The 9,674-nt window shown below is 35.8% G+C and overlaps 1 pseudogene; it reads left to right on the forward strand.

Annotated features, from left to right (window-relative positions):
* Positions 1 to 8,497: 8,497 nt before the first annotated feature.
* Positions 8,498 to 9,434, forward strand: LOC131998653 (olfactory receptor 4F15-like; annotated as a pseudogene).
* The last annotated feature ends 240 nt before the right edge of the window (positions 9,435 to 9,674 follow it).

Consider the following 9,674-nt stretch of genomic DNA (forward strand, 5'->3'; position numbering starts at 1 on the left):
TCAACAATAATACAATAATAGTAGGGGACTTTAACACTCCCCTCACTGAAATGGACAGATCATCCAAGCAAAAGATCAGCAAGGAAATAAAGGCCTTAAACGACACACTGGACCAGATGGACATCACAGATATATTCAGAACATTTCATCCAAAACAACAGAATACACATTCTTCTCTACTGCACATGGAACATTCTCCAGAATAGATCACATCCTGGGTCCTAAATCAGGACTCAACCGGTATCAAAAGATTGGGATCATTCCCTGCATATTTTCAGACCACAATGCTCTAAAGCTAGAACTCAACCACAAAAGGAAGTTTGAAAAGAACCCAAAGACATGGAGACTAAACAGCATCCTTCTAAAGAATGAATGGGTCAACGGGGATATTAAAGAAGAATTGAAAAAAATAATGGAAACAAATGATAATGAAAATACAATGGTTCAAAATCTGTGGGACACAACAAAGGCAGTCCTGAGAGGAAAATATATACCGGTACAAGCCTTTCTCAAGAAACAAGAATGGTCTCAGGTACACAACCTAACCCTACACCTAAAGGAGCTGGAGAAAGAACAAGAAAGAAACCCTAAGCCCAGCAGGAGAAGAGAAATCATAAAGATCAGAGCAGAAATCAATGAAATAGAAACCAAAAAAACAATAGAACAAATCAACGAAAGTAGGATCTGGTTCTTTGAAAGAATTAATAAAATTGATAAACCCCTGGCCCGACTTATCAAAAAGAAAACAGAAAGGACCCAAATAAATAAAATCATGAATGAAAGAGGAGAGATCACAACTAACACCAAAGAAATACAAACTATTATAAGAACATACTATGAGCAACTCTACGCCAACAAATTTGACAATCTGGAAGAAATGGATGCATTCCTAGAAACATATAAACTACCACAACTGAACCAGGAAGTAATAAAAAGCCTGAATAGACCCATAACCAGTAAGGAGATTGAAACAGTCATTAAAAATCTCCAAACAAACAAAAGCCCAGGGCCAGACAGCTTCCCGGGGGAATTCTACCAAACATTTAAAGAAGAACTAATTCCTATTCCCCTGAAACTGTTCCAAAAAATAGAAATGGAAGGAAAACTTAGAAACTCATTTTATGAGGCCAGCATCACCTTGATCCCAAAACCAGACAAGGATCCCACCAAAAAAGAGAGCTATAGACCAATATCCTTGATGAACACAGATGCGAAAATACTCAACAAAATATTAGCCAATAGGATTCAACAGTACATTAAAAGGATTATTCACCACGACCAAGTGGGATTTATTCCAGGGCTGCAAGTTTGGTTCAACATCTGCTAATCAGTCAATGTGATAGAACACATCAATAAAAGAAAGAACAAGAACCATATGATACTCTCAATAGTTGCTGAAAAAGCATTTGACAAAGTACAGCATCCCTTCCTGATCAAAACTCTTCAAAGTGTAGGGATAGAGGGCACATACCTCAATATCATCAAAGCCCATTTATGTAAAACCCACCGCAAATATCATTCTCAATGGATAAAACTGAAAGCTTTCCCGCTAAGGTCAGGAACATGGCAGGGATGTCCATTATCACCACTGCTATTCAACATAGTACTAGAAGTCCTAGCCTAAGCAATCAGACAACAATAGGAAATTAAAGGCATACAAATCAGCAAAGAAGTCAAACTATCACTCTTTGCATATGATATGATACTATATGTGGAAAACCCAAAAGACTCCGCTCCAAAACTGCTAGAACTTGTAAAGGAATTTAGTAAAGTGTCAGGATATAAAATCAATGCACAGGAATCATTTGCATTTCTGTACACCAACAACAAGACAGAAGAAAGAGAAATTAAGGAGTCAATAGCATTCACAATTGCACCCAAAACTATAAGATACTTAGGAATAAACCTAACCAAAGAGGCTAAGAATCTATACTCAGAAAACTATAAAGTACTCATGAAAGAAATTGAGGAAGACACAATGAAATGGAAAAATGTTCCATGCTCCTGGATTGGAAGAATAAATATTGTGAAAATGTCTATGCTACCTAAAGCAATCTACACATTTAATGCCATTCCTACCAAAATATCATCCTTTTTTTCAAAGAAATGGAACAAATAATGCTAAAATTTATATGGAACCAGAAAAGACCTCGAATAGCCAAAGGGATATTGAAAAAGAAAGCCAACGTTGGTGGCATCACAATTCCAGACTTCAAGCTCTATTATAAAGCTGTCTTCATCAAGACATCATGGTACTGGCACAAAAACAGACACATAGATCAATGGAACAAAATAGAGAGCCCAGAAATAGACCCTCAACTCTATGGTCAACTAATCTTCGACAAAGCAGGAAAGAATGTCCAATGGAAAAAAGACAGCCTCTTCAATAAATGGTCCTGGAAAAACTGGACAGCCACATGCAGAAAAATGAAATTGGACCATTTCCTTACACCACACACAAAAATAGACTCAAAATGGATGAAGGACCTCAATGTGAGAAAGGAATCCATCAAAATCCTTGAGGAGAACACAGGCAGCAACTTCTTCGACCTCAGCTGCAGCAACATCTTCCTAGGAACAATGCCAAAGGCAAGGGAAGCAAGGGCAAAAATGAACTATTGGGATTTCATCAAGATCAAAATCTTTTGCACAGCAAAGGAAACAGTTAACAAAAATCAAAAGACAACTGACAGAATGGGAGAAGATATTTGCAAACGACATAGCAGATAAAGGACTAGTGTCCAGAATCTATAAAGAACTTAGCAAACTCAACACCCAAAGAACAAATAATCCAATCAAGAAATGGGCAGAGGACATGAACAGACATTTCTGCAAAGAAGACATCCAGATGGCCAACAGACACATGAAAAAGTGCTCCATATCACTCAGCATCAGGGAAATACAAATCAAAACCACAATGAGATATCACCTCACACCAGTCAGAATGGCTAAAATCAACAAGTCAGGAAATGACAGATGCTGGTGAGGATGTGGAGAAAGGGGAACCCTCCTACACTGTTGGTGGGAATGCAAGCTGGTGCAGCCCCTCTCGAAAACAGCATGGAGGGTCCTCAAAATGTTGAAAATAGAACTGCCCTATGACCCAACAATTGCACTATTGGGTATTTACCCTAAAGATACAAACATAGTGATCCAAAGGGGCACGTGCACCCGAATGTTTATAGCAGCAATGTCTACAACAGCCAAACTATGGAAAGAACCTAGATGTCCATCAACAGATGAATGGATCAAGAAGATGTGGTATATATACACAATGGAATACTATGCAGCCATCAAAAGAAACGAAATCTTGCCATTTGCGACAACATGGATGGAACTAGAGCATATCATGCTTAGGGAAATAAGTCAAACAGAGAAAGACAACTATCATATGATCTCCCTGATATGAGGAAGTGGTGATGCAACATGGGGGCTTAAGTGGGTACGAGAAGAATAAATGAAACAAGATGGGATTGGGAGGGAGACAAACCATAAGTGACTCTTAATCTCACAAAACAAACTGAGGGTTGCTGGGGGGAGGGGGTTTGGGAGAAGCAGGTGGGATTATGGACATTGGGGATGGTATGTGCTTTGGTGAGTGCTGTGAAGTGTGTAAACCTGGCGATTCACAGACCTGTACCCCTGGGGATAAAAATATATGTTTATAAAAAATAAAAAATAAATTTAAAAAAAAGAGAAAAAAATTTATTTTATTATTATTATTTTTTTAATTTTTTATTTTTTTTATAAAAAGTAAAATATAAATTAAAAAAGAGAAAAAAATATTTTATTATTATTATTTTTTTTAATTTTTAATTTTTTTATAAACATATATTTTTATCCCCAAGGGTACAGGTCTGAATCGCCAGGTTTACACACTTCACAGCACTCACCAAAGCACATACCCTCCCCAATGTCCATAATCCCACCCCCCTTCTCCCAACTAATTTCAAATTCTCTCTTAAAATGTTACTTATAAAATATAGAAAATAAGAGTTCATATTCAGGAAAAAATAAAATCACTTAAAAAAACACAAACTAAAGATAGTATAAAGCCTAAATATTTCTATACATACATTTACATTGTATGTTATTTTAAAATCTTTTTTTTTAACTTAACAAATTACTTTTTCAGTTTAGTTTATCTGAAGTGCTAATCTATGTCATGTGTTCAAAAACTCTTCTGAACATAGACTCAAGTGTGTTTAAAAGTTCTCTTCCTGCTTCATGTACCAAACAGCTTTCCATTGGAGGCTTAAGCTTAAAAAGTATACTGCTCTTTCAAATTACTGAATTTTCCCCAAATATCCAGTGATGTTTTCAGTTTAGCAATATGTCTTTAGGATGCTTTATTATTTTACTATAATTTGAGGACAGTTCCAGATACTCTGTAATGACTATACACATTTTGTCTGAGGCAAAAAATAAAGAGGAAAGTTTGTACTTTTTCCAGTTTTACTGCATTAGATTTAGGATTGACTCGTGACTGTGAGGTGCTGAGGTCACTCTGTGAGAATGATGTCATGACAAGGAGGTTGCTGATGGAGATTGGTTTCCATTCTCCATCAGCAAGCCGGTGCTGATGAGTTCAAACCTCAAAGTCATTTGATGAAGATTTATTCTCCACCAAATATCTTACAGTAGCTTCTATGCCCTGATTTTGCCTACCATGTCTTCTTGAATGTCAATGAAGACTATCATTTGATAATGCCTACCTTGTGCCAGAAATTGTGCTAACTACTGGGATATACAAATTGGCTAAAATCCCTTTTTCTCAAATAAATTATAATATAATATGTTATATTATAAAGATATTATTATATATTTTATTTTTAAAAAGGTACAAGATATAACAGTAGTTCAGAGATACTACTCTGCTTAGGGTTATAAATGAATACTCCAGAGTAGCTTGTATTTAATCTCAGTTTTGAAGGATAAAGGAAAGTGGAATTAACATTTCTACCAGATAGTTTTACCCATGTACTCGCAAATCTTCAAAACATCTGGAGATGTTTTTCAGACTGAGAAACAAGCTGGAGGTTCTGGAGGGGGGTTTGGGTGAGCCTGGTGGTGGGTATTATGGAGGGCCTGTATTGCATGGAGCACTGGATGTGGTGCATAAAGAATGAATTTTGGAACACTGAAAAAAATAAAATTAAATATTTTTTTTAAATCTGGAGATGTAAGTTAGACACCTCTCAATTTATAGACAAATAAATAACCATCAGCATAATTGGCTAGTATATACTAGTCTATATAGATCATATGTGGCAGATCTAGAATGGCAACCAAGTCCATCAGGCTTTTTAAGCAAATATGTTTCCTCTTTGTAATGACCGGGAATAACAGAGATGACAGTATATGCAAGAGCAGAGAAGTGTGAAAACAGTGAGTAACACATTCAGTTTATCACTTCTCGGCCTTTTGGCTAAGATCAAGTGTATAAAGAGCTTGATGTGATATGCTACTAGATTTTAACATATCCACAATGATAGAACCAGAAAATGAAATAGGAGAGTTACATGACCATATTTGATCTTTATTTAATATATTTAATTAGCCAACATATAGTCATCATTAGTTTTTGATGTAGTATTCAAGGATTCATTAGTTGTGTATAACACCATATTTGATCTTTAGATAGACAAATCTCAAAGCAGAGTGTAGAAAGTATGAAACGTAGGTAATATTGAAGGCAGAGAGATCATTCAGAAGCCTTTATCGTCATTAATTAGAAAAAAAAATAGACCTGAAATAAAACTGACAGTGGAAATGAAGAGGAAGAAACAAAACAGAACTATTCAGGAAGTGTAATTTTCCTTCTGGTATAAGAAACGAGAGAGGATAAATGGTGTCTCAAAGACTCCTGGATTAAGCATCAGAGAGAACACTCATGATATTTCCTAAAGCATTAAAAAGAGGATGAAATCATGAGTTCACCCTTGCACATTTTAACTTTGAAGTGTTTGAGGGATGTCCCTTTATGTACTACAGTAAAGTCTTGGGTTTATTATGCTAGAGTCCAGGAATAGAGCTATAGATAGGGAAACCTTTCATAATCTGGCTGGTAGGGGTGGGAGAGAGAATCCATGCATCAGTGAAATATACAAAAAAGAAGTTAGAAATAGGGATGCCTATATGGCTCAGTTGTTAAGCATCTGCCTTTGGCTCAAGTCATTATCCCAGGATCCTGGGATCAAGCCCTGCATTGGGCTATCTGGCTGGAGTGGCACAGAAGCCTGCTTCTCCCTCTTCCACTCCCCCTCCTCCTGTTCCCTCTCCCATTGTGTCTCTCTGTCAAATAAATAAGATCTTTAAAAAAAAAAAAAAGAAGTTAGAAATATAGGAGAAAAACCAAGAGAGATTAAAAATGCATCTAGCTTCAAATTAACATTGCCTGAGTTACAGTCTCTTAAAGTAAGTTTTTATTTTTCTCAACAGAATATCAGAAGGTAGATCTTTTTCTGACATCAAAGACCTTTTAGACAGGATTATTTTTCTATCTGTTCATAATATCTTCTTTAACACGTAGGTACTCAAAGGTCATGAGTGCTGCATCTTTGAGCATCACATTAATCTTGAATGCAAGGATAAAAGAGCCCCCCCAAAAAAGACTTCTCTACATTAATCTTTCTAAAGATCTTTTAATCTGGGAAAGAAAACCTTCCACAAAAGGCATTGTTCTTTATCTCATCAAAATAGCTACATGCCCCTCTTATACCAATCCATGGCCAAGGTACATAGATTATCATATTTCGTCCCAGAGCTAAGATAAGAACCTACATTCTTCCAAAACTCAGAAATTGCCATCAAATGCCTAAACAGATAGGTGTTCTCTTATCACAAACTGTATGGAAAATGCTTTGGGATAGGCAGCCAATACGGATAACAGCAACGGATGACAGAAGACATTTCAAAAACAATTCAAGATCAACAGTACCAAATTTGGAGAACAAGTATGTAAGGTAAAGGCTAAAAATTGTTCATTATATGTGACATTTTTATGTGTAGACCATTGTGTACTAAATTCCTGGTAACTTCTCTAAAAGAATTTTCTGGAACTAGTGGCTTGTTTTGGCTTGTTCAGTAAATACAATGTGTAAGTTAAGGTAAACTCACCTGTGAAGGGCTTTTAGAGAGTAAAGGGAAAATAAGGATAACCCCCTCCCCATCCTTGAAAGATTTGATTTTTGAAGGAGAAATGCTATTTGCAACACATTAAGGGAAGTAAAAATTTCAGATGTAGGAAAAAGATCAATGCATCTTTATCCTTGGAGGGTTAGAATGTACTTGGGAGTGCTAGCCTTGAAAAGCACATAACATTGGTTAGAATACATTCTCAAGTTGTAAAACTCTAGATATACCACTCCTAGTTTTGCCACCTCATCTTTCTCATACACAGTTTCATTTGTGAAGTGGGGATAATAAAACTGAACCTATCTTATACAGTCATTAGGAGGTTTGAAAAAAATAATACACTTAACACAATTCCCTAATTATAGGAGACTCATATCTGTTATTTGTGATCATTAGAATAATTATTTATAATTAAATTAACTCTTCTTTACTCTCAGATATACAATATTTTATTTTATTTTTAGCTTGTCATTAACTAATAAATTTACTATAAAAGTGGTCTTGGACCAATGGTGACAATCATGTCATAAACTTAGTATTAATATTAAGCCTGTGCACCTGAATTCCATTTAAACTTAAAAGCCCAATATAGTGAGTGATGGGATATAGAAAGTAATTTTGTCATGGTGGTCTCTATAAGCCCAGTGAAGAATGAAAAAAAAAATTTAATTTTTTATATAAATTCAATTTAATTAACATATACTATATTATTCATTTCAGAGGTAGAGTTTAGTGATTCATCAGTTGCATACATCACCTAGTGCTCACTACTTCGAGTGCCCTCCTTAAAGCCCATCAACCAATTACTCCAGCCCCTTTCCCTCTTACCCTCCAGCAAACCTCAGTTTGTTTTCTGTAGTTAAGAATCTCTTTGCTCTGCCTCCTTCTCTGTTTTCATCTTATTTTATTTTTCCTTCCCTTCCCCTATGTTCATCTGCTTTACAAGAAGGGAAAATTTAAGGGACTAAGAAAGTTTCAGGTAAGAGAATAGAGAATTAGATATTTATGTAATATTATGTGGGATTAAAAAAAAACACTTAGGGCAATGGTCATGGATTCTAGATAATGATCTAGAAATCTTTGAGGAAAAAATATTTAAGTATGGGGTGAAAATTAAAGTAGCCCCTTTGTTTCTATCTTCAAAATTTATAGTCATATATTTCCCTCATAAATCCCCCTTTATATAGTAAATTTGCTGCTAACCTTATTTCCTCCAAATTCTTTGTTTTTCTCCTCTCAGTCAATTATATCTAACTTAATTAGAAAGGCAATTAGTGGATCTATGTTTCTGCCAGTGATACTTACTCTTTTAAGTTTTCATTCTCGGGTCACTTGAAAGTCAGCTCTCCTGTACCAGTCAATGTGTGGACTAAATGACTCTGTGGTCACTGAGATTGTGTTACTGGCACTTTCTTGTTCTTGGGAGAAAAAACTTTTTCTCATCTTGATATGTTTGTTGCTCTATTTAGGGGTCCTCTTGGGAAACCTTTTTATTTTGTTTTTGGTAATTTTTGATTCTCACCTACATTCTCCCATGTATTTCCTGCTGGCCAACCTGTCCCTCATTGATGTGGGTCTTTCCTCTACCACAGTTCCCAAGATAATCAAAGACCTCTTAAATGAATACAAAGTAATTTCTTTCCAAGGTTGTATGGCACAGATATGTTTTATTCACATCATAGGAGGTGTGGAGATGGTGTTACTCATAGCCATGGCATTTGATAGGTGTACAGCAATCTGTAAGCCTCTTCACTACTTAAAAATCATGAATTATAAAACATGTATTTCATGCGTAATCACTGGATGGGTAACTGGGGTGATCCATGCTGTCTCAGTTTTTATTTGTTATAAAGTTGCCTTTTTGTGGGCCTAATAAAGTGGACAGCTTTTACTATGACTTTCCTAAGATCATAAAACTTGCATGTACAGATGCAACCAAGTTTGAGTTTATTGTTACTGCCAACAGTGGCTTCGTGAGCACGGTCATCTTCTTCCTGCTAGTACTTTTCGTATTTCCTGCTAATACTATTCGTTCATTTTGATCACAGTCTGGAAACATTCTTCAGGAAAATTATCCAAGGCATTTGCTACTTTGTCAGCTCACATCACTGTGGGTTTTTTGTTTTTCACTCCATGCATGGTATGTCTGGCCTTCTCCTCCACCTTCAATTGATAAAAGTCTCTTCATTGTGGACTTTGCTATCACCCTGGTCTTGAATCCTGCTATCTATACACTAAGAAACAAAGACATAAAGGTAGCTATAAAAAGACTGCACAAAAAGATATCTTTTTCCTGATTATGTTGACCACTTTTTGGGGGGAGCCCTAAAACTAAACATTCCATTACACACTGACCCACCCCTACTTAGGTACCTCAATTTTAACATATCCTGAACAAATTCATCATCTACCATTTTAAGCCTGCTACCACTATACCTGTGGAGTATACAACCACTACCAATCATGTGAATGTAAATTCATCATACTAAGAATTAGTATTCTAACAGAGGATAGCATAATCTAAGAAAGAACATTTT

The sequence above is a fragment of the Mustela nigripes genome, chromosome 13 (genome assembly GCF_022355385.1).
Source record: "Mustela nigripes isolate SB6536 chromosome 13, MUSNIG.SB6536, whole genome shotgun sequence".
Classification (NCBI taxonomy): Eukaryota; Metazoa; Chordata; class Mammalia; order Carnivora; family Mustelidae; genus Mustela; species Mustela nigripes.